A 23,192-nucleotide genomic window follows, 5' to 3' on the forward strand; every position below is an offset into this window, starting at 1 on the left:
TAACTACATATGAGGACAACGAGGTCTGGACCTCTGTAATTGTTTCTATTTTTTATTTTTATATATATATATATATATATATATATATATATATATATATATATATATATATACACTGAGTGTACAAAACATTAAGGACACCTGCTCTTTCCAAGACAGACTAACCAGGTGAATCCAGGTGAAAGCTATGATCCCTTATTGATGTCCCTTGTTAAATCCACTTCAAATCAGTGTAGATGAAGGGGAGGAGAGAGATTAAAGAAAAACTCAATATTAGGAAGGTGTTCTTAATCTTTTGTGGACTCTGTGTATATTTTATACACAATAAAGAAAATAAATTAGAAAATAAATTATGGGTCAACATTTCCCAGCATCTCCCAGCATTGATTAATCTCCTAGAGTCAATGGCTCCGCCGCAGCTGGAAATCTAATTAGCATAATAGAAACATCCCCATCAAAATCCAGCTATTTAAGCTGGAGATATGGTTTTTTTTGCAATCCACTGCATCCACTGATTTTGCCCCTCTCCATCTGCAGTGAAAGGTGGCAGAGCTAGAGCAATGTTTGTCAGACCATGATACATTACGAAAATCAGTCTGTAGCGTCTGAACGGTTAGGCCTAGAAAGTATGGAAAGATGAAAGAAAACGATGGTGTTCTCCGTTTTGCTCTACGGCCCCCACAAGCATCATGGGACTCATCTGAAGTCGGTACAGCTGATCTCCCAACTTCTGTCTGTAGCCTTCTAACAGTTTGGACTGCACGATAATATGACCCATATATGGAAAGGTGAGTTTCTCACAAAAACGTACGTCAATTGTTTTGCTCTAGGACGCACACAAGCCTCACAACACTAGTCTGAAGGTAGCTGGACACCAGTAAAAAAATGTATGGAAGTATAGTATATATAGAGATAGTTTAGTGCCTAAAATAAGGGGTTAACCTCATGTAAAATATATATATACTGTACAGTACCAGTCAAAAGTATGGACACAACTACTCATTCCAGGGTTTTTCTTAATTTTTTACTACTTCCTATATTGTAGAATAATAGTGAAGACAACCAAACTATGAAATAACACAAATGGAATCATGTAGTAATAAAAAAAAAGTGTTAAAATAAGCTAAATATATTTTATATTTGAGATTCTTCAAAGTAGCCACCCTTTGGCTTGATGACAGCTTTGCACACGCTTGGCATTCTCTCAACCAGCTTCATGAGGCAGTCACCTGGAATGCATTTCAATTAACACGTGTGCCTTGTTAAAAAATTCTTTGTGGAATGTCTTTCTTTCTTAACGTGTTCGAGCCAATCGGTTGTGTTGTGACAAGGTAGGGGAGGCATACAGAATATAGCACTATTTGGTAGAAGACCAAGTCCATATTATGGCGAAAACAGCTCAAATAAGCAAAGACAAACGACAGTCCATCATTACTTTAAGACATGGTCAGTCAATCAGGACAATTTCAAGAACTTTGAAAGTTTCTTCAAGTGCAGTGGCAAAAACCATCAAGTGCTATGATGAAACTGGCTCTCATGAGGCCCGCCACAGGAAAGGAAGACCCAGAGTTACCTCTGCTGTAGAGGACAAGTTCATTAGTTACCAGCCTCAGAAATCGGCAGTTAACTGCACCTCAGATTGCACCTCACAGAGTTCAAGTAACAGACACATTTCAACATGAACTGTTCAGAGTAGATTGCTTGAATCAGGCCTTCATGGTTGAATTGCTGCAAAGAAACCACTACTAAAGGACACCAATAAAAAGAAGATACTTGATTGGGCCAAGAAACACAAGCAATGGACATTAGACCGGTGGAAATCTGTCCTTTGGTCTGATGAGTCCAAATTTTTTATACTTACAGTGGGGCAAAAAAGTATTTAGTCAGCCACCAATTGTGCAAGTTCTCCCACTTAAAAAGATGAGAGAGGCCTGTAATTTTTTTCAAACAGGTGCCATTAATACAGGTAACGAGTGGAGGACAGAGGAGCCTCTTAAAGAAGAAGTTACAGGTCTGTGAGAGCCAGAAATCTTGCTTGTTTGTAGGTGACCAAATACTTATTTTCCACCATAATCTGCAAATAAATTCATTAAAAATCCTACAATGTGATTTTTCTGGATTTTTTTCTCCACATTTTGTCTGTCATAGTTGAAGTGTACCTATGATGAAAATTACAGGCCTCTCTCATCTTTTTAAGTGGGAGAACTTGCACAATTGGTGGCTGACTAAATACTTTTTTGCCCCACCGTAGTTCTAACAGCCGTGTCTTTGTAAGATGCAGAGTAGGTGAACGGATGATCTCTCAATATGTGGTTCCCACAGTGAAGCACGGAGGAGGAGGTGTGATGGTGTGGGGGTGCTTTGCTAGTGACACTGTCTGTGATTATTTAGAATTCAAGGCACACTTAACCAGCATGGCTACCACAGCATTCTGCAGCGATACGCCATCCCATCTGGTTTGCGCAGGGGGACTATCATTTGATTTTGAACAGGACAATGACCCAACACACTTCCAGGCTGTGTAAGGGCTATTTGACCAAGAAGTAGAGTGGTGGAGTGCTGCATCAAATGACCTGGCCTCCACAATCACCCGACCTCAACCCAATTGAGATGGTTTGGGATGAGTTGGACCGCAGAGTGAAGGAAAAGCAGCCAACAAGTGCTCAGCATATGTGGGAACTCCTTCAGGACTGTTGGAAAAGCCTTCCAGGAGAAGGTGGTTGAGAGAATGCCAAGCTTGTGCAAAGCTGTCATCAAGTCAAAGGGTGGCTACTTTGAAGAATCTCAAATATTATATAAAATATAACACATTTTGGATTACTATGTGTCACAAGATTTTTTATCCCAATGGTTGAACTCAACTATCACTATAGCTTTGACCAATTCCCAGAAGTTTGTAAGACCCTGGTTAATGAAGAATTAGACAAAGCCCCCAGTCTGCAATAGATCAATCCTTTATTCAGAGAGTACTCTGAAGTAAAAAATGAGAACACAGTCATGTTATAATCCCCCCCCCCCCCACTATCTTCTGCAAGCCTAGCCATTTCCAGCCGTTCCTCTCCTCCCTAGATTAGAGGGGCCTTGGAAGGGGCCTCTTTCCTGTTGTCAGTTTTCAGAGTTATCACAAGTCAACAGTTCAGTTGGCCTTGAATGTCTCAACTCTACCCAGCTTATATTGCGAAATAGTAACACAATGGTCTAGTCACACACATTATTAAATTATGACTCTAACACATTTCATACAATTATATGAATTCAGGGTGGAATACTTTAATCATTACTTTAAACATATACATTCCTTTATCACTATGTGATTCCATATGTGTAATTTCCTAGTTTTTATATTTTCACTATTATTCTACAATGTAGAATATCAGGTTTTTTTTATTATCAAAGTTTTGACTGGTAGTGTATATATATATAGGTTCCTGATCAAAATCAAATAGCTAAATGATCCTTGGTATGACCATCTTAACTTCTTTATGATAGGGGGCAGCATTTTCACTTTTGGATGAATTGCGTGCCCATAGTGAACTGCCTCCTACTCTGTCCCAGATGCTAATATATGCATATCATTATTACTATTGGATATAAAACACTCTGTTTGAATGATGTCTGTGAGTATAACAGAACTCATATGGCAGGCAAAAACCTGAGAAAAAATCCAAACAGGAAGTGAGAATTCTGAGACTGGTCAATGTTCAACTCATTGCCGATTCAATTCCCTGTAAGATATGGATCTGTTTGCACTTCCTACGCCTTCCACTAGATGTCAACAGTATGTAGAACGTGGAATGAAGCATATGCTGTGTTGTGAGGCCGGATGGGAGGGGAATGAGTCAGTGGTCTGGCAGTTTGCCAGTTAATGGTCATGCGCTTTCCTCATGATATCGCCTTGCGTTCCATAACTTCTACAGACATGAAGGAATGCTCCGGTTGGAACGTTATTGGATAATTATGACAACAACATCCTGAAGATTGATTCTCTACTTAGTTTGACCAGTTTATTCAACCTGTTATATAACTTTTTTAAGTTTTCGTCCGAGTTCGCCTGCATTTGCGCGAGCGTTTGGACATGTGCACTAAACATGCTAGCAAAAGTAGCTACTTAGACATAAGTAATGGACATTATCGACAAAACAACGATTTATTGTGGAACTAGGATTCCTGGGAGTGCATTCTGATGAAGATGATCAAAGGTAAGGGAATATTTATGATGTAATTTTGTATTTCTGTTGACTCCAACATGGCGGAGAAATGTTGTTATGTTTGAGCGCCGTCTCAGATTATTGCATGGTGCTTTTTACGTAAAGTGTTTTTGAAATCTGACACAGCGGTTGCATTAAGAACAGGTGTATCTTTAATTATATGTAAAACATGTATCTTTCATCAAAGTTTATGATGAGTATTTCTGTTATTTGACGTGGCTCTCTGCAATTTCTCCGGATATTTTGGAGGCATTTCTGAACATGGCGCCAATGTAAACCGAGATTTGTGGATATAAATATGCACATTATCGAACAAAACATAAATGTATTGTGTAACATGATGTCTTATGAGTGTCATCTGATGAAGATCATCAAAGGTTAGTGATTCATTTTATCTCTATTTCTGCTTTTTGTGACTACTATCTTTTTCTGGGAAAATGGCTGTGTTTTTCTGTGGCTATGTACTGAGCTAACGTAATTGTTTGGTGTGCTTTCGCCTTAAATCCTTTTTGAAATCTGAGCTTTAATTTGGTATCTTTCATGTGTGATTTCATGAAATATAGATTTTTATAGTAATATATTTGAATTTTGGCGCGCTACATTTTTTCTGGCTTTTGGCCAAGTGAGACGCTACCATCCCACATATCTCAGAGAAGTTAAAACAATTCCATATGTAAGCTAGACTCTTAAGGATTAAAGCTCAGAATGCTTATATTCTTGATCTGACAGAGTTCTAATCGCACCTACCTCTGCGAACGAGTGGAATCACGAAGTGGTTTGTTCGTTATATTTGTCTGCGTCCCCCGGATTTACCTCCAGGATTTACGTTTTAAGCAGCACATTCACCACTCTCTCAAACTGATAACTCCGCCCTCTCGCAGCACAGTTCGAGGGCCCGAGACGTGAAACAAACTACCCCAGCTTGGAGTCAGCTCAAGTAGGCAACTAGATATCCTGCTGACTGTGTGTTTGTGAGATGCTGGACAAACTGCCATTTTATAACTGTTCTGTGACTCCTGTGGTGTCTACAGACATCCCCCAAACAAACAAAAACAGATTCTCAGGGAATAAGTGCACAACTGTTACAGATGTAGGATCTTAATTTGAACCATTTTACTACAGAAGGAAAATAATCCTGCAGCAGCAGGAAATGTGAAATATTATGTGGATTTTAATCAATGAAAAAACATTGTAAGGTTTGAGACATTTTTCATTTGGGCAAATCAAGTCTGACATTTTAAAGTGGAAATTGCAAACTTGAAATGCCTTTTTTAACCTTGAATACAATTCAAGTTTACATTTCCTTCTGTTTTGGAAAATTCTCAGCAACCAAAGAGTGATCAAATTAAAATCCTACAATTAGTCACTTATAGATACTCAATCAATCAATCAATAAATTTTATTTTATATAGCCCTTCGTACATCAGCTAATATCTCGAAGTGCTGTACAGACACCCAGCCTAAAACCCCAAACAGCTAGTAATGCAGGTGTAGAAGCACGGTGGCTAGGAAAAACTCCCTAGAAAGGCCAAAACCTAGGAAGAAACCTAGAGAGGAACCAGGCTATGAGGGGTGGCCAGTCCTCTTCTGGCTGTGCCGGGTGGAGATTATAACAGAACTATGCCAAGATGTTCAAAAATGTTCATAAGTGACAAGCATGGTCAAATAATAATCATGAATAATTTTCAGTTGGCTTTTCATAGCCGATCATCAAGAGTTGAAAAACAACAGGTCTGGGACAGGTGGCGGTTCCATAACCGCAGGCAGAACAGCTGAAACTGGAATAGCAGCAAGGCCAGGCAGACTGGGGACAGCAAGGAGTCACCACGGGCGGCAGTCCCGACGCATGGTCCTAGGGCCCAGGTCCTCCGAGAGAAAGAAAGAGAGAAGGAGAAAATTAGAGAGAGCCAAGATTTTCAAAATTTCCAAAAATGACAAGCATGGTCAAATAATAATCAGGAATAAATCTCAGTTGGCTTTTCATAGCCGATCATTAAGAGTTGAAAACAGCAGGTCTGGGACAGGTAGGGGTTCCATAACCGCAGGCAGAACAGTTGAAACTGGAATAGCAGCAAGGCCAGGCGGACTGGGGACAGCAAGGAGTCACCACGGCCGGTAGTCCCGACGTATGGTCCTAGGGCTCAGGTCCTCAGAGAGAAAGAAAGAGAGAAGGAGAAAATTAGAGAGAGCCAAGATTTTCAAAATGTTCATAAATGACAAGCATGGTCAAATAATAATCAGGAATAAATCTCAGTTGGCTTTTCATAGCCGATCATTAAGAGTTGAAAACAGCAGGTCTGGGACAGGTAGGGGTTCCGTAACCGCAGGCAGAACAGTTGAAACTGGAATAGCAGCAAGGCCAGGCGGACTGGGGACAGCAAGGTGTCATCATGCCCGGTAGTCCTGACGTATGGTCCTAGGGCTCAGGTTCTCAGAGAGAAAGAGAGAACGAGAGAATTAGAGAGAGCATACTTAAATTCACACAGGACACTGGATAAGACAGGAGAAGTACTCCAGGTAACCAACTGACCCTAGCCCCCCGACACATAAACTACTGCAACATAAATACTGGAGGCTGAGACAGGAGCGGTCAGGAGACACTGTGGCCCCATCCGAAGAAACCCCCGGACAGGGCCAAATAGGAAGGATATAACCCCACCCACTTTGCCAAAGCACAGCCCCCGCACCACTAGAGGGAAATCCTCAACCACCAACTTACAATCCTGAGACAAGGCCGAGTATAGCCCACAAAGGTCTCCACCACAGCACAAACCAAGGGGGGGCGCCAACCCAGACAGGAAGATCACGTCAGTAACTCAACCCACTCAAGTGACGCACCCCTCCTAGGGACGGCATGAAAGAGCACCAGCAAGCCAGTGACTCAGCCCCTGTAACAGGGTTAGAGGCAGAGAATCCCAGTGGAGAGAGGGGAACCGGCCTGGCAGAGACAGCAAGGGCGGTTCGTTGCTCCAGAGCCTTTCCGTTCACCTTCACACTCCTGGGCCAGACTACACTCAATCATATGACCTACTGAAGAGATAAGTCTTCAGTAAAGACTTAAAGGTTGAGACCGAGTCTGCGTCTCTCACATGGGTAGGCAGACTGTTCCATAAAAATGGAGATCTATAGGAGAAAGCCCTGCCTCCCGCTGTTTGCTTAGAAATTCTAGGGACAATTAGGAGGCCTGCGTCTTGTGACCGTAGCGTACGTATTGGTATGTACGGCAGATAGGTAGGAGCAAGCCCATGTAACGCTTTATAGGTTAACAGTAAAACCTTGAAATCAGCCCTTGCCTTAACAGGAAGCCAGTGTAGGGAAGCTAGCACTGGAGTAATATGATCAAATTTCTTGGTTCTAGTCAGGATTCTAGCAGCCGTATTTAGCACTAACTGAAGTTTATTTAGTGCTTTATCCGGGTAGCCGGAAAGTAGAGCATTGCAGTAGTCTAACCTAGAAGTAACAAATGCATGGATTAATTTTTCTGCATCATTTTTGGACAGAAAATTTCTGATTTTTGCAATGTTACGTAGATGGAAAAAAGCTGTCCTTGAAACAGTCTTGATATGTTCGTCAAAAGAGAGATCAGGGTCAAGAGTAACGCCGAGGTCCTTCACAGTTTTATTTGAGACGACTTTACAACCATCAAGATGAATTGTCAGATTTAACAGAAGATCTCTTTGTTTCTTGGGACCTAGAACAAGCATCTCTGTTTTGTCCGAGTTTAAAAGTAGAAAGTTTTCAGCCATCCACTTCCTTATGTCTGAAACACAGGCTTCTAGCGAGGGCAATTTTGGGGCTTCACCATGTTTCATTGAAATGTACAGCTGTGTGTCATCCGCATAGCAGTGAAAGTTAACATTATGTTTTCGAATAACATCCCCAAGAGGTAAAATATATAGTGAAAACAATAGTGGTCCTAAAACGGAACCTTGAGGAACACCGAAATGTACAGTTGATTTGTCAGAGGACAGACCATTCACAGAGACAAACTGATATCTTTCCGACAGGTAAGATCTAAACCAGGCCAGAACTTGTCCGTGTAGACCAATTTGGGTTTCCAGTCTCTCCAAAAGAATGTGGTGATCGATGGTGTCAAAGGCAGCACTAAGGTCTAGTAGCACGAGGACAGATGCAGAGCCTCGGTCTGACGCCATTAAAAGGTCATTTACCACCTTCACAAGTGCAGTCTCAGTGCTATGATGGGGTCTAAAACCAGACTGAAGCATTTCGTATACATTATTTGTCTTCAGAAAGGCAGTGAGTTGCTGCGCAACAGCTTTTTCTAAAATCTTTGAGAGGAATGGAAGATTCGATATAGGCCGATAGTTTTTTATATTTTCCGGGTCAAGGTTTGGCTTTTTCAAGAGAGGCTTTATCACTGCCACTTTTAGTGAGTTTGGTACACATCCGGTGGATAGAGAGCTGTTTATTATGTTCAACATAGGAGGGCCAAGCACAGGAAGCAGCTCCTTCAGCAGTTTAGTAGGAATAGGATCCAGTATGCAGCTTGAAGGTTTAGAGGCCATGATTATTTTCATCATTGTGTCAAGAGATATAGTACTAAAACACTTAAGTGTCTCTCCCGATCCCAGGCCCTCGCAGAGCTGTGCAGATCCAGGACAGCTAAGCCCTGGAGGAATACGCAGATTCAAAGAGGAGTCCGTAATTTGCTTTCTAATGGTCATGATCTTTTCCTCAAAGAAGTTCATGAATTTATTACTGCTGAAGTGAAAGCCATCCTCTCTTGGGGAATGCTGCTTTTTAGTTAGTTTCGCAACAGTATCAAAAAGAAATTTTGGATTGTTCTTATTTTCCTCGATTAAGTTGGAAAAGTAGGATGATCGAGCAGCAGTGAGGGCTCTTCGGTACTGCACGGTACTGTCTTTCCAAGCTAGTCGGAAGACTTCCAGTTTGGTGTGGCGCCATTTCCGTTCCAATTTCCTGGAAGCTTGCTTCAAAGCTCGGGTATTTTCTGTATACCAGGGAGCTAGTTTCTTATGACAAATGTTTTTCGTTTTTAGGGGTGCAACTGCATCTAGGGTATTGCGCAAGGTTAAATTGAGTTCCTCAGTTAGGTGGTTAACTGATTTTTGGAGTCTGGAAGGGCATCAAGGAATTTTTGTGTTGTCTGAGAATTTATAGCACGACTTTTGATGCTCCTTGGTTGGGGTCTGAGCAGATTATTTGTTGCGATTGCAAACGTAATAAAATGGTGGTCCGATAGTCCAGGATTATGTGGAAAAACATTAAGATCTACAACATTTATTCCATGGGACAAAACTAGGTCCAGAGTATGACTGTGGCAGTGAGTAGGTCCAGAGACATGTTGGACAAAACCCACTGAGTCGATAATGGCTCCGAAAGACTTTTGGAGTGGGTCTGTGGACTTCTCCATGTGAATATTAAAATCACCAAAAATTAGAATATGATCTGCTATGACTACAAGGTCTGATAGGAATTCAGGAAACTCAGAGAGGAACGCTGTATATGGCCCAGGAGGCCTGTAAACAGTAGCTATAAAAAGTGATTGAGTAGGCTGCATAGATTTCATGACTAGAAGCTCAAAAGACGAAAACGCCATTTTTTTTTTTGTAAATTGAAATTTGCTATCGTAAATGTTAGCAACACCTCCGCCTTTGCGGGATGCACGGGGGATATGGTCACTAGTGTAACCAGGAGGTGAGGCCTCATTTAACACAGTAAATTCATCAGGCTTAAGCCATGTTTCAGTCAGGCCAATCACATCAAGATTATGATCAGTGATTAGTTCATTGACTATGACTGCCTTTGAAGTGAGGGATCTAACATTAAGTAACCCTATTTTGAGATGTGAGGTATCACGATCTCTTTCAATAATGGCAGGAATGGAGGAGGTCTTTATCCTAATAAGATTGCTAAGGCGAACACCGCCATGTTTAGTTTTGCCCAACCTAGGTCGAGGCACAGACACAGTCTCAATGGGTATGGCTGAGCTGACTACACTGACTGTGCTATTGGCAGACTCCACTAAGCTGGCAGGTTGGCTAACAGCCTGCTGCCTGGCCTGCACCCTATTTCATTGTGGGGCTAGAGGAGTTAGAGCCCTATCTATGTTGGTAGATAAGATGAGAGCACCCCTCCAGCTAGGATGGAGTCCGTCACTCCTCAGCAGGTCAGGCTTGGTCCTGTTTGTGGGTGAGTCCCAGAAAGAGGGCCAATTATCTACAAATTCTATCTTTTGGGAGGGGCAGAAAACAGTTTTCAACCAGCGATTGAGTGCTGAGACTCTGCTGTAGAGCTCGTCACTCCCCCTAACTGGGAGGGGGCCAGAGACAATTACTCGATGCCGACACATCTTTCTAGCTGATTTACACGCTGAAGCTATGTTGCACTTGGTGACCTCTGACTGTTTCATCCTAACATCGTTGGTGCCGACGTGGATAACAATATCTCTATACTCTCTACACTCGCCAGATTTAGCTTTAGCCAGCACCATCTTTAGATTAGCCTTAACGTCGGTAGCCCTGCCCCCTGGTAAACAGTGTATGATCGCTGGGTGATTCGCTTTAAGTCTAATACTGCGGGTAATGGAGTCGCCAATGACTAGGGTTTTCAATTTGTCAGAGCTAATGGTGGGAGCCTTCGGCGTCTCAGACCCCGTAACGGGAGGAGTAGAGACAAGAGAAGACTCAGACTCAGACTCCGACTCGCTACATAATGGGGAGAACCGGTTGAAAGTTTCTGTCGGCTGAATGAGCGACACCGGTTGAGCATTCCAACAGCATTTCCCTCCAGAAGCCATGAGAAAGTTGTCCGGCTGCGGGGACTGTGCGGGGGGATTTATACTAACGTTACTATCTGTACTTACTGGTGGCACAGACGCTGTTTCTTCCTTTCCTACACTGAAATTACCCTTGCCTAACGATTGCGTCTGAAGCTGGGCTTGTAGCACAGCTATTCTCGCCGTAAGGCGATCGTTCTCCTGTATATTATGAGTACAGCGACTGCAATTAGAAGACATCATGTTAATGTTACTACTTAGCTTCGGCTGTTGAAGGTGTTGACGAACCATGTCCAGATAAAGCGTCCGGAGTGAAAAAGTTGAATGAGGGAAAAAAGTTGCGATGGAAAAAACAAAAAATATAAACGTTAATTAAAAACAAAAACAAAACAAAAAAACGTAAAGTTGTCAGCTAGCAAAGTAAAGTTGGCAGCAAAACGCACAGCAACAAAACGCACAGCAACACGTCTGCAGATTCAACAGTAGATACTGTACTGTACTGTATGTCAGTCAGTCAGGTGGCTAGCTGTCGGCAAAGACTTCTATTACAGTAACATTGAAGGGCTCTGGCTAGTATTGTCACGGCCGTCAAAAGAAGTGGACCAAAGTGCAGCGTGGTGAGCGTACATTTTCCTTTTATTTAAAATGTCGCCAACAAAACAACAAACGAAGAAACAACCATGAAGCTTACAGGGCTATAGTGCCACTAACAAAAGTCAACTACCCACACTGAAAGGAGGGAAAAAGGGCTACCTAAGTATGATTCCCAATCAGAGACAACGATAGACAGCTGTCCCTGATTGAGAACCATACCCGGCCAAAACATAGAAATAAAGAAACATAGAAAACAAAACATAGAATGCCCATCCCAAATCACACCCTGACCAAACCAAATAGAGACATAAAAAGGCTCTCTAAGGTCAGGGCGTGACAAGTATTACTTAGCCAGCTAGAAGAATGAAGTAAGAAGCTAACATTAAACAGAGCCTACCTCAGCAGGACTAAAAAATAGGATACTATGTTCTCATAATAACTTTGCTTTACAAAGAGTTGGCGACTGAGACAGACAGTGATGTGGCGCTCACTGGTAAGGCTGAGGTAGGTTGTAATGCATGCAGGAGGAAGCAGAGGAGACCGAGAGAGCGAGAGGAAGCAAGCAGAGAGAGTGGCTAGTACAGTGGTTTCCAAACTTTAGGTCGGTCCCCATGTGGGGTTCCCTGAGAAAAAGGAACTACTAATCTCTTCAAACAAGTTAGGAACTTAAAAAATAAGATCTGTTTAAATATGAACATCTCCACATGGCCCATCTTCCCTATAGGCCGATATTAAAATGCAAACAATACAGTTCTAAAAATGTCATTTGTTTTTTGTTATATCGGTAGTTGTTTGTCTTATCTCTGTCGCCCACTGGAGTTTATAGTTTACCCACCACCCACTTCCCACTTTTTTTTACCACTACACCCCTGATATTAATACAGACTCATAAGTAATATTCAAATAATTAAAGTGAATGTGATTACACGATCATCTGTGTGCTCCATTGATGTCTGTTTGTGCAGAGCTTGATTAGTAATGGCTTGGAATAGAACATTATTAGTACATATTACCTCGATTACCTCGACTAACCGGTCCCCCTGCACATTGACTCTGTACCGGTACACCCCTGTATATAGCCTCGCTATTGTTATTTTACTGCTGCTCTTTAATTATTTGTTACTTTTGTTTATTATTCTTATTTTCTGTAGCCTTTTTTAAAACTACATTGTTGGTTAGGGCTTGTAAGGAAGTATTTCACTGTAAGGTCTACACCTGTTGTATTCGGCACATGTGACAAATACAATTTGATTTGATCATGAATATGAATGCTATCTAATTTGAGAAAAAATAGTTGATGTTTTTATGCAATTCAATCATTGCAACTGACTGAACAGTCGCTGATGCTAAGTGTCCGTGTGAATAATTTATCATATTTTCTCCCTAATAGCTAATAGGCTAGGTGTTTGTAGATCAACTGAGGTGAATGAACCTACAGCAGCCAAGATAGATATTGGCTGGGTCATTTTAGCTTGTTTTTGCTGTTCTCCAAATAGCATTTGAATCGTATAGAAATGTATGAAATTAGCTTGAACTTTTTAAAACAATTGCTGGGATAAACCCCCAGACTCCACTAAAACTCAAACCCTGGTTAAGGCCCTGCTGGAATCCTCTAACAGGGGCAATGGAGACAGGAACAAGCTTGACTGGGGTAGAGTCTAACGGGACTGGAACAGGTTAGGGTTGGGGTTAAGGTTCAACAGGGTAAATTAGGTTAAGGCAACTAAGACCGGGGTGACCTTGTACGTGGAGAGCTTTCACTGAGGGTGAGGTCTGGCAAGGACAATTATTGATCTTACAGCAGGTATTCTGTGTCCGACTGACATATCTAATCAATTTCTGTCCTTCAATGGGCTTTGAAAGTATTTATTCCAGACGGTCGTACCCTGTCATCTGCCAGCTTGCGGAGGTGATGAAATGGCTGTATTTTCTGGTGAGGTTGAGTTTATTCTCTGTGGCATAGGGCCTGCTCTGCTCTGCTTCCAGACTGGCACATCACCAGGGTTCTTCCTCTGCAATATTGAAACTTTGTTCTAGTGGGGATTAGTTGTTCTCTGTGAATTTATTCAGGGCTTTAGGAAGAGGGTTAGAATCAGAATCCGCACGGCTTTGAGTCTGACTCTGGAATACATTACAATTAGCTCCACAGATCTACTAGCATTTCTGTCTGAAACCTGATTAGACTGAGGTGTAGGAAGTAATGCCAAGGAAGAGAGCTTTCACTGCACTAACAAAGCAGTTAAGGTCATGATAATTCCTTGTATTATAATCATTGGGGAGAATCTTCCCCATCTGCCCAATTTTAGATCTCAACATAATTGTTGCTCAGCACCACCAAATCGAAAGCCTGGTCTAAGGTTGAATGTTGTCCAGGGGCTGAGGGTACTGCATCCTGTTCAATACTGGTCATGTGACCAGGATAATTGTCCCTGTCCGGCTCGAAGGACCATGAATAAGACTGGTGAGGAGGTGGTTTAAGACATGCTGAATTACCCCGTGTCCCTGGTGGAGAGAGATGTTAATTGCCTAACATCGGCCACACTCACACTTTTAGACTGTAGCACTGGAAGTGCAATGGGTGTGAACCAGAGATGAGTAAGCAGAAAATGCATATTAGTGAGTGAGAGATTTCTTGAAATGGTTGCTGTTTAACTTAAAGTCAATGCTAAATCCTTTGACTCTCAAAGTATGTCCCTTACACCTTTGGTTAGATGTTAATGTTGTATAGATTGTTATTTTCGAATTAAGCAGGCAGCTGTGGAGCAGATGGTTCACCCGACTCAGACTAAACACACACTCTCAGAGGAGTCCGGGCAACCAGAGCCTTATTGTGAGCTCACATTAACATTCCCATCAACAGCTCTGGAAATATTCCATTCATCAGACAGGCCCTTTTATGCACGCAACTGTAAGGGACCACACATCTTCACTCCTAGTCCATTTATAGAAGGTAGCCTTGGGCAAGCCGGAACATCTCATAGGAGCAGGAGCCGTTCTCCTGTTTCTGTAGCATGACGCATCTTGATGTACAAGTACACCCCCTGGAGAGGACGCTAGTCTATCGCAGGGCCTTATCCGCAATCTATCTCCTTAATGCAGAGTGCCAAGCAGAGACACATCATGTCCCATTTCTACAGTCTTTGTTATGACTTGGCCAGGGGTGGAACTCCCAACCTTCCAAACTCAGGGTGGACACTCTAACCACAAGGCCACTGAGTCAGTCCATTTATAGAGCTCAATATTTCATAGCACCATAACCAGGGGTACACCAACAATATGCATTATAACTTGCTTTATTCCACAGTATATTGAATAATTGTTTGTGAATGTATAATCTGTATCTGTAATTAAGTTTTAGTTAGTGGGTATTAAAGTACAAGACATTATGTCAGTTCATTTTTACTTATACCTCTCCAGACTGAGTTGGTCAGATCCTGTGTCTCATACAGGCTTTGGCTAGGTCACAAGCCTAGGGGAAAGCCAGACCACAGAACAGATATGGGATCTTAATTTGATCACACTGTTGTTGCAGGAAGCCTGTTTTTCTGTGTACTCTGTCTCTCCTCTCTCTTCCCTCAGCAGCAGAGCTGTAAGCCTGTTTCTCTGTGTACTCTCTTCCCTCTGTGTGTACTTCTCAGCAGCAGAGCTGGGCTGGGCTATTCCATGAACCTCAACTAGGATTACACACAGAAATGAGTGGTAACAGAAACTTTAGTAGGACTACCATGTTAGATTTACTGTTTGTTTTGTTCAATGAGAAGAATAAGAAAATACGTAAAGTAACAAAGTAACTCCATGATATGTCATATACAGTACCAGTCAAAAGTTTGGACACACCTACTCATGCCAGGGTTTTCCATTATTTTTACTATTTTCTACATAATAGAAACATAATAGTGAAGACATCACCACTATGAAATAACATTTATTGAATCATGTAGTAACCAAAAAAGTGTTAAACAAATCAAAATATATTTGAGATTTGAGATTCTTCAAAGCAGCCACCCTTTGCCTTGAAGACAGGTTTGCACAATCTTGGCATTCTCTCAACCAGCTTCATGAAGTAGTCACCTGGAATGCAGGTGTGCCTTGTTAAAAGTTAATTTGTGGAGTTTCTTTCCTTCTTAATGCATTTGAACCAATCAGTTGTGTTGTGACAAGGTAGGGGTGGTATACAGAAGGTAGCCCCATTTGGTAAACGACCAAATCCATATTATGACAAGAACAGCTCAAATAAGCAAAGAGAAACGACAGTCCATCATTACTTTAAGACATGAAGGTAAGTCAATCCGGAAAAATGAAAGAACTTTGCAGTCGCAAAAACCATAATGCGCTATGATGAAACTGGCTCTCATGAGGACTGCCACAAGAAAGGAAGACCCAGAGTTACCTCTGCTGCAGAGGATACGTTCATTAGAGTTACCAGCCTCAGAAATCGTCACCTTAGATTGCACCACAAATAAAAGCTTCACGGAGTTCAAGTAACAGACACATTTCAACATCAACTGTTCAGAGGAGACTGTGTGAATCAGGGCTTCATGGTCGAATTGCTGCAAAGAAACCACTACTAAAGGACACCAATAAGAAGAAGATAATTGATTGGGCCAAGAAACACAAGCAAAGGACATTAGACCGGTGGAAATCTGTCCTTTGGTCTGACGAGCCCAAATTTTTTATACTTAGTTCTAACCGCCGTGTCTTTGTGAGACGCAGAGTAGGTGAACGGATTTTCTCTCAATGTGTGGTTCCCACAGTGACATACGGAGGAGGAGGTGTGATGGTGTGGGGGTGCTTTACTAGTGACACTGTCTGTGATTTATTTAGAATTCAAGGCACACTTAACCAGCATGGCTACGACAGCATTCGGCAGTGATACGCCATCACATCTGGTTTGTGCTTAGTGGGAATATCATTTGATTTTGAACAGGACAATGACCCAACACACCTCCAGGCTGTGTAAGGGCTATTTGAGCAAGAAGTAGAGTGGTGGAGTGCTGCATCAGATGACCTAGCCTCCACAAACACCCGACCAAAACCCAATTGAGATGGTTTGGGATGAGTTGGACCGCAGAGTGAAGGAAAAGCAGCCAACAAGTGCTCAGCATATGTTGGAACTCCTTCAAGACTGTTGGAAAAGCATTCCAGGTGAAGCGGGTTGAGAGAATGCCAAGACTGTTCAAAGCTGTCATCAAGGCAAAGGGTGGCTTTCACTTTTCGCACCAAAGTACATTCATCTCTTGGAGACAGAACACGTCTCCTTCCTGAGCGGTATGACGGCTGTGTGGTGTTTATGGTGTTTATACTTGCATGGTGTTTATACTTGCATACTATTGTTTGTACAGATGAACGTGGTACCTTCAGGGGTTTGGAAATTGCTCCCAAGGATGAACCAGACTTGTGGAGGTCTACAATTTTTTTTCTGAGGTCTTGGCTGATTTCTTTTGATTTCCCATGTTGCCAAGCAAAGAGGCACAGAGTTTGAAAATAGGCCTTGAAATATATTCACAGGTACACCTCCAATTGACTCATATTATGTCAATCAGAAGCTTCTAAAGCCATGACATCATTTGCTGCAATTTTCCAAGCTGTTTAAAGGCACAGTCAACTTAGTGTATGTAAACGTCTGACCCACTGGAATTGTGATACAGTGAATTATAAGTGAAATAATCTGTCTGTAAACAATTGTTGGGAAAATGACTTGTGTCATGCACAAAGTAGATGTCCTAACCGACTTGCCAAAACTATAGTTTGTTAACAAGAAATTTGTGGAGTGGTTGAAAAACTAATTTTAGTGACTCCAACCTAAGTGTATGTAAACTTCCGACTTCAACTCTATATGTGCAATATATCTTATTTCTCTAAAGATTTAATATCATTAATAAGAAGTGAAAATGTATAGAATTGTAAAAAATGTGGGTGTCTATCTCATCTTAGTAAATAACGCTTACATTCCATTTACAAACAAAGATACAAAATTGTCCCATAGGCTCTGTGGTGTGAGTGGAGGCCAAGGAGTGAAATACTGTTCCTAATAATCTCTGAAATGAAACCATGAGATATTTTTGAACTGTCCACACACTCCTGGCTAATGCCTGTGGATCCATTCCAATACAATTGCTCAATTATCGCTTTGTCACATCTGAACCCTATTACTCTGCTGGCTGTGTCCCTGCGACTCACTCACAGCTCATTATATTTATGTTTTATTATCAGTCTAATTCCTCAGCTGAGGGTTTTTCGCCTTTAATGTTATTAATGTTGGGCTTTGAGCCTTTGAAATGGCTTCCTCAAGAAAATCTGAAAATAATTAAAGAGTGATTAATTATGTTTTATGGGACATTACGTTTTCTCTCTCTCTGCCTCTGGAAAACTTGGCTTTAAGTAATATGCCTTAATTACAAACAAAAACAAATATATTAAGTACATGTGTTATGTTTGTACAGTACTGTAATGGTGGCAACAAATCAACATGGGAAATTCTTTTAGAATGACAAAGAAAAATTCTGATCCAAATAGAGACATATTTCTACTCTCTTGCTATAATGATGTCATGTACTGTCTAAGCTACAGATGTAGGTTCTTAATTCGAGCCAGTTTGCTACAGCAGGAAATGAGTCCTGCAGCAACAAGAAATGTGAATTATTATGTGGATTGCAATTAATGGACATTTTTGTAGTGGTTGATATATTTTTCCTAAGGGAATATCAAGTCTGAAATTTCTAAGTGGAAATTACAAACTTCAGAAGCCTTTTAAAACCTCAAATACACTACAAGTTAAAACATTTCTGCATTGCAGGGAAGTTCTCCGGCAACAGGGTGATCAACTTAAGATCCTACATCTGTACTAGTAATCATCATTTGATGTAGGTAAAGTAATACACGTTACCTGCATTGATTAATTTTAGCTGCAGAGGCAATGCATCAACATGTAGTTACTTAGATGGACGGTTCTAGGCTTTTATGGTCAACAGTGCAACTCCCTCCAAATTAATCATGCCATCTGCACCATATGTTTTTAATGATTTGGAAGAGTTATAGTCTATCTGCCAGGTCGCAGTTGTAAATGAGAACTTGTTCTCAACTAGCCTCACTGGTTAAATAAAAGTGAAATAAATAAAATAAAAATATCTGGCCAACATACATGTCTCTCACAAAAAAAAACTGCAACTTGCTATTCCACAACTTCATGTGCAGTGCTGTGTTACTGTCTCCCAGTACTGAATCACTTTATCTCAGATCACCAGCGTGAATGTGTTTGATTACAAACCAAACATGTTGGTTAGAGAAAGGTAAATCTAATAAAGATTCTAACATCATAGGACCACAGCACATATTTTAGTTGGTGTTTTCAGCACAGAGTTCTGTATCATTGCTGTTTTAGTAAAGCAAAGGTAAGAGAATACATGCTGTGAACCCAGGTTGAGGAATGGGTAACACATGGTTTGAAATACTCACTCTCTGTTTTGGACAACTGTTTCTCCACCTATTGGACACTTTTAAACACAAATCCAACCTTCCCTTAGTGGGACGTGACCCGGTTGAAAGTAGTTACACAGAAAAACAATGAGAGCAGTATAAAGATCAATGTCACCTCAAAGACTGGGTATTTCCATTATATGGGAAATTCCCCCTGGGGGACCCCTGGGTTTGTTTTGATCATGTCTGAGGGATTTCTAGAGTCAGTGAGATGTGTTTCACACATAATTGGCCATGAAGAGGGCGAGACTGGGCTTCACGAGCTGAACGATACACCCAATGATGGGCTTCACGTGCCGAACAATACACCCAATGACGACTTCTGGTGTGCAAGATCTGAGGGGTGTGCGAGATCTGAAAAAAAATGTAGTCCTGCTTTGTGGCATATCACAAAGCCTCTAGGTTATAGCGATCGCACTGTATGTTTTTTGTGGGTAGATAAGGTTGTCCTTGTTTGATAGATCCACTGGACGTCTTTCATCAGCGGATTAAAAACGAAATATACAAGGTAACATGTTTTTTCCAGTCTCTGAAAGACTACAACTTGTGTGGGCGGTGCTCCGTGCTCTGGCCCTGTCCCTCCACCAAGGTGGGCTTTTTTGAAAGGAAGGTGGACACTAAATCAAATCAAAAGTCATTGGTCATACACATATTTAGCAGATGTTATTGCAGGTATAGCAAAACTATTGTGTTCCTAGCTCCAACAGTGCAGTAGTATCTAACAATTCACAACAGTACACAGAAATCTAAAAGTAAAATAATTGGAATTAAGAAATATATAAATATTAGGACGAGCAATGTCGGAGTGGCATTGACTAAAATACAGTGGAATAGAATAAAGCATATACAGTTGAAGTCGGAAGTTTACATACACTTAGGTTAGAAACATTAAAACTCGTTTTTCAACCACTCCACATATGTCTTGTTAACAAACTATAGTTTTGGCAAGTCGGTTAGGACATCTACTTTGTGCATGACACAAGTAATTTTTCCAACAATTGTTTACAGACAGATTATTTCACTTATAATTCACTGTATCACAATTCCAGTGGGTCAGAAGTGTACATACACTAAGTTGACTGTGCCTTTAAACAGCTTGGAAAATTCCAGCAAATGATGTCATGGCTTTAGAAGCTTCTGATAGGCTAATTGACATAATTTGAGTCAATTGGAGGTGTACCTGTGGATGTATTTCAAGGCCTACCTTCAAACTCATTGCCTCTTTGCTTGACATCATGGGAAAATCAAAAGAAATCAGCCAAAACCTCAGAAAAAAAGTTGTAGACCTCCACAAGTCTTGTTCATCCTTGGGAGCAATTTCCAAACGCCTGAAGGTACCACGTTCATCTGTACAAATAATAGTACGCAAGTATAAACACCATGGGTCCACGCAGCCTTCATACCGCTCAGGAAGGAGAAGTATTCTGTCTCCAAGAGATGAATGTACTTTGGTGCGAAAAGTGCAAATCAATCCCAGAACAACAGCAAAGGACCTTGTGAAGATGCTGGAGGAAACAGGTACAAAGTATCTATATCCACAGTAAAACGAGTCCTATGTCGGCATAACCTGAACGGCCGCTCAGCAAGGAAGAAGCCAGTGCTTCAAAACCGCCATAAAAAAGACCGACTACGGTTTGCAACTGCACATGGGGACAAAGATGGTACTTTTTGGAGAAATGTCCTATGGTCTGATGAAACAAAAATAGAACTGTTTGGCCATAATGACCATTGTTATGTTTGGAGGAAAAAGGGGGAAGCTTGCAAGCTGGAGAACACCATCCCAACCATGAAGCACAGGGGTGGCAGCATCATGTTGTGGGGGTGCTTTGCTGCAGGAGGGACTGGTGCATTAACTTTAATCAAATCGCATTTTAATGGGAAAAAACATTCATTGCTACAGAATGTAGTCATTTTATGTCAAAACACATATCAAATGAGATTTTGTTTTACTACAATGTAAAAACAATTTAAACTGAGCCATGTTGGTTTAAAAAGCTGACTCTTCCAAATGAAAATTTGTCACTTTTTCAGATGCAACAAAATAGATGTCATCATGATGGATGAAAATTATGTGGATATATTGAAGCAACATCTCAAGACATCAGTCAGGAAGTTAAAGCTTGGTCGCAAATGGGTCTTCCAAATGGACAATAACCCCAAGCATACATCCAAAGTTGTGGCAAAATAGCTTAAGGACAACAAAGTCAAGGTATTGGAGTGGTCATCACAAAGCCCTGACCTCAATCCTATAGAAAATGTGTGGGAAGAACTGAAAAAGCAAGGAGGCCTACAAACCTGATTCAGTTACACCAGCTCTGTCAGGAGGAATGGGCCAAAATTCACCCAACTTACTGTGGGAAGCTTGTGGAAGGCTACCCAAAACGTTTGACCCAAGTTAAACAATTTAAGGGCAATGCTACCAAATACTTGTCACGTTCCTGACCTATTTCTGTTAGTTTGTTGTATGTGTTAGTTGGTCAGGACGTGAGTTTGGGTGGGCATTCTATGTTGTCTGTTTCTATGTTGGTTTAAGGGTTGCCTGGTATGGCTCTCAATTAGAGGCAGGTGTTTGGCGTTCCTCTAATTGAGAGTCATATTTAGGTAGGTTGTTTCACAGTGTTCGTTGTGGGTGGTTGTCTCCTGTGTCTGTGTATATGTTTGCACCATACGGGACTGTTTGCGGTTTGTTCGTTTTATGTAGTCTGTTCCTGTTCATTGCGTTCTTCACGTTATATGTAAGTTCGTCGTTCAGGTCTGTCTGCATCGTTTATTTGTTTTGGTTGTTTATGCAAGTTTAGTTTGTTTTTCCGTCGTGTTCAATAAATCATGTCATTTCACTACGCTGCGCCTTGGTTCGATCACTACTCCTCCTCTTCGATTGAAGAGGAGGAGGAACGCCGTTACAGAACCACCCACCAATCCAGAACCAAGCAGCGTAATTTCGAGCAACGGGAAAGTATACAGGACTTGTGGAGTTGGGAGCAAATATTTAACGGAGAAGGACCATGGGCTAAAGTGAATCACCGTCCATGGGAACAGCTGGAGGCAGTTCGGAGAGCGGAGGAAAAGAGAGAGAGGAACCGGCGTTATGAGGGGAAGCGTCTTGCACGGAAGCCCGAAAAGCCCGTGAGTAACACCCCAAAAATTTATTGGGGGGGGCCTAAGAGGTAGTGGGTCAAGGGCAGGTAGGAGACCTGCGCCCACTTCCCAGGCTAACCGTGGAGAGCGGGAGTACGGGCAGACACCGTGTTACGCAGTAGAGCGCACGGTGTTTCCTGTACGTGTGCATAGCCCGGTGCGGGTTATTCCACCTCCCCGCACTGGTAGGGCTAGATTGGGCATTGAGCCAGGTGTCATGAAGCCGGCTCAACGCGTCTGGTCTCCAGTGCGTCTCCTCGGGCCGGCATACATGGCACCTGCCTTACGCATGGTTTCCCCGGTTCGCCTACATAGCCCGGTGCGGGTTATTCCACCTCCCCGCACTGGTCGGGCGACCGGGAGCATTCAACCAGGTAAGGTTGGGCAGGCTCAATGCTCAAGAGAGCCAGTACGCTTGCACGGTCCGGTATTTCCGGCGCTACCTCCCCGCCCCAGCCCAGTACCACCAGTGCCTCCACTACGCACCAGGTTTCCAGTGCGTCTCCAGAGCCCTGTTCCTCCTCCACGCACTTTTCCTATGGTGCGTGTATCCAGTTCGGTGCCTCCAGTTCCGACAACACGCACTAAGCCTCCTGTGCGTCTCCAGAGCCCTGTACGCACTGTTCCTTCTCCCCGTACTCGTCCTGATGTGCGTGCACTCAGCCCGGTGCCACCAGTGCCGGTACCACGCACCAGGCCTATAGTGCGCTTCGAGAGGTCAGTGTGCCCTGTCCCTGCTCCCCGCACTAGGCTTGAAGTGCGTGTCTCCAGTCCGGTGCCTCCAGTTCCGGCACCACGTACCAGGCCTACAGTGCGTCTCAGCCGGCCAGAGTCTGCCGTCTGCCCAACGGCGCCTGAACTGTCCGTCTGCCAAGCGCCGCATGAACTGCCCGTCTGCCATGAGCCTGCAAAGCCGCCCGTCTGCCATGAGCCTACAGAGCCTTCCGCCAGACAGGAGCCGCTAGAGCCTTCCGCCAGACAGGAGCAGCCAAAGCCTTCCGCTAGACAGGATCAGT

The 23,192-nt window shown here is 42.4% G+C and overlaps 1 long non-coding RNA gene across 1 annotated transcript; it reads right to left on the minus strand.

Annotated features, from left to right (window-relative positions):
* Window positions 1-5,896: 5,896 nt before the first annotated feature.
* Window positions 5,897-11,846, minus strand: LOC139536960 (uncharacterized). Its single transcript, XR_011667433.1, has 2 exons — window positions 11,056-11,846; window positions 5,897-6,638 (listed from the first exon to the last, which is right to left on the minus strand). It is a non-coding gene; the product is annotated as an uncharacterized lncRNA (long non-coding RNA).
* Between the last annotated feature and the right edge of the window lie 11,346 nt (window positions 11,847-23,192).

Source organism: Salvelinus alpinus, chromosome 1 (assembly GCF_045679555.1).
Source record: "Salvelinus alpinus chromosome 1, SLU_Salpinus.1, whole genome shotgun sequence".
Lineage (NCBI taxonomy): Eukaryota > Metazoa > Chordata > Actinopteri > Salmoniformes > Salmonidae > Salvelinus > Salvelinus alpinus.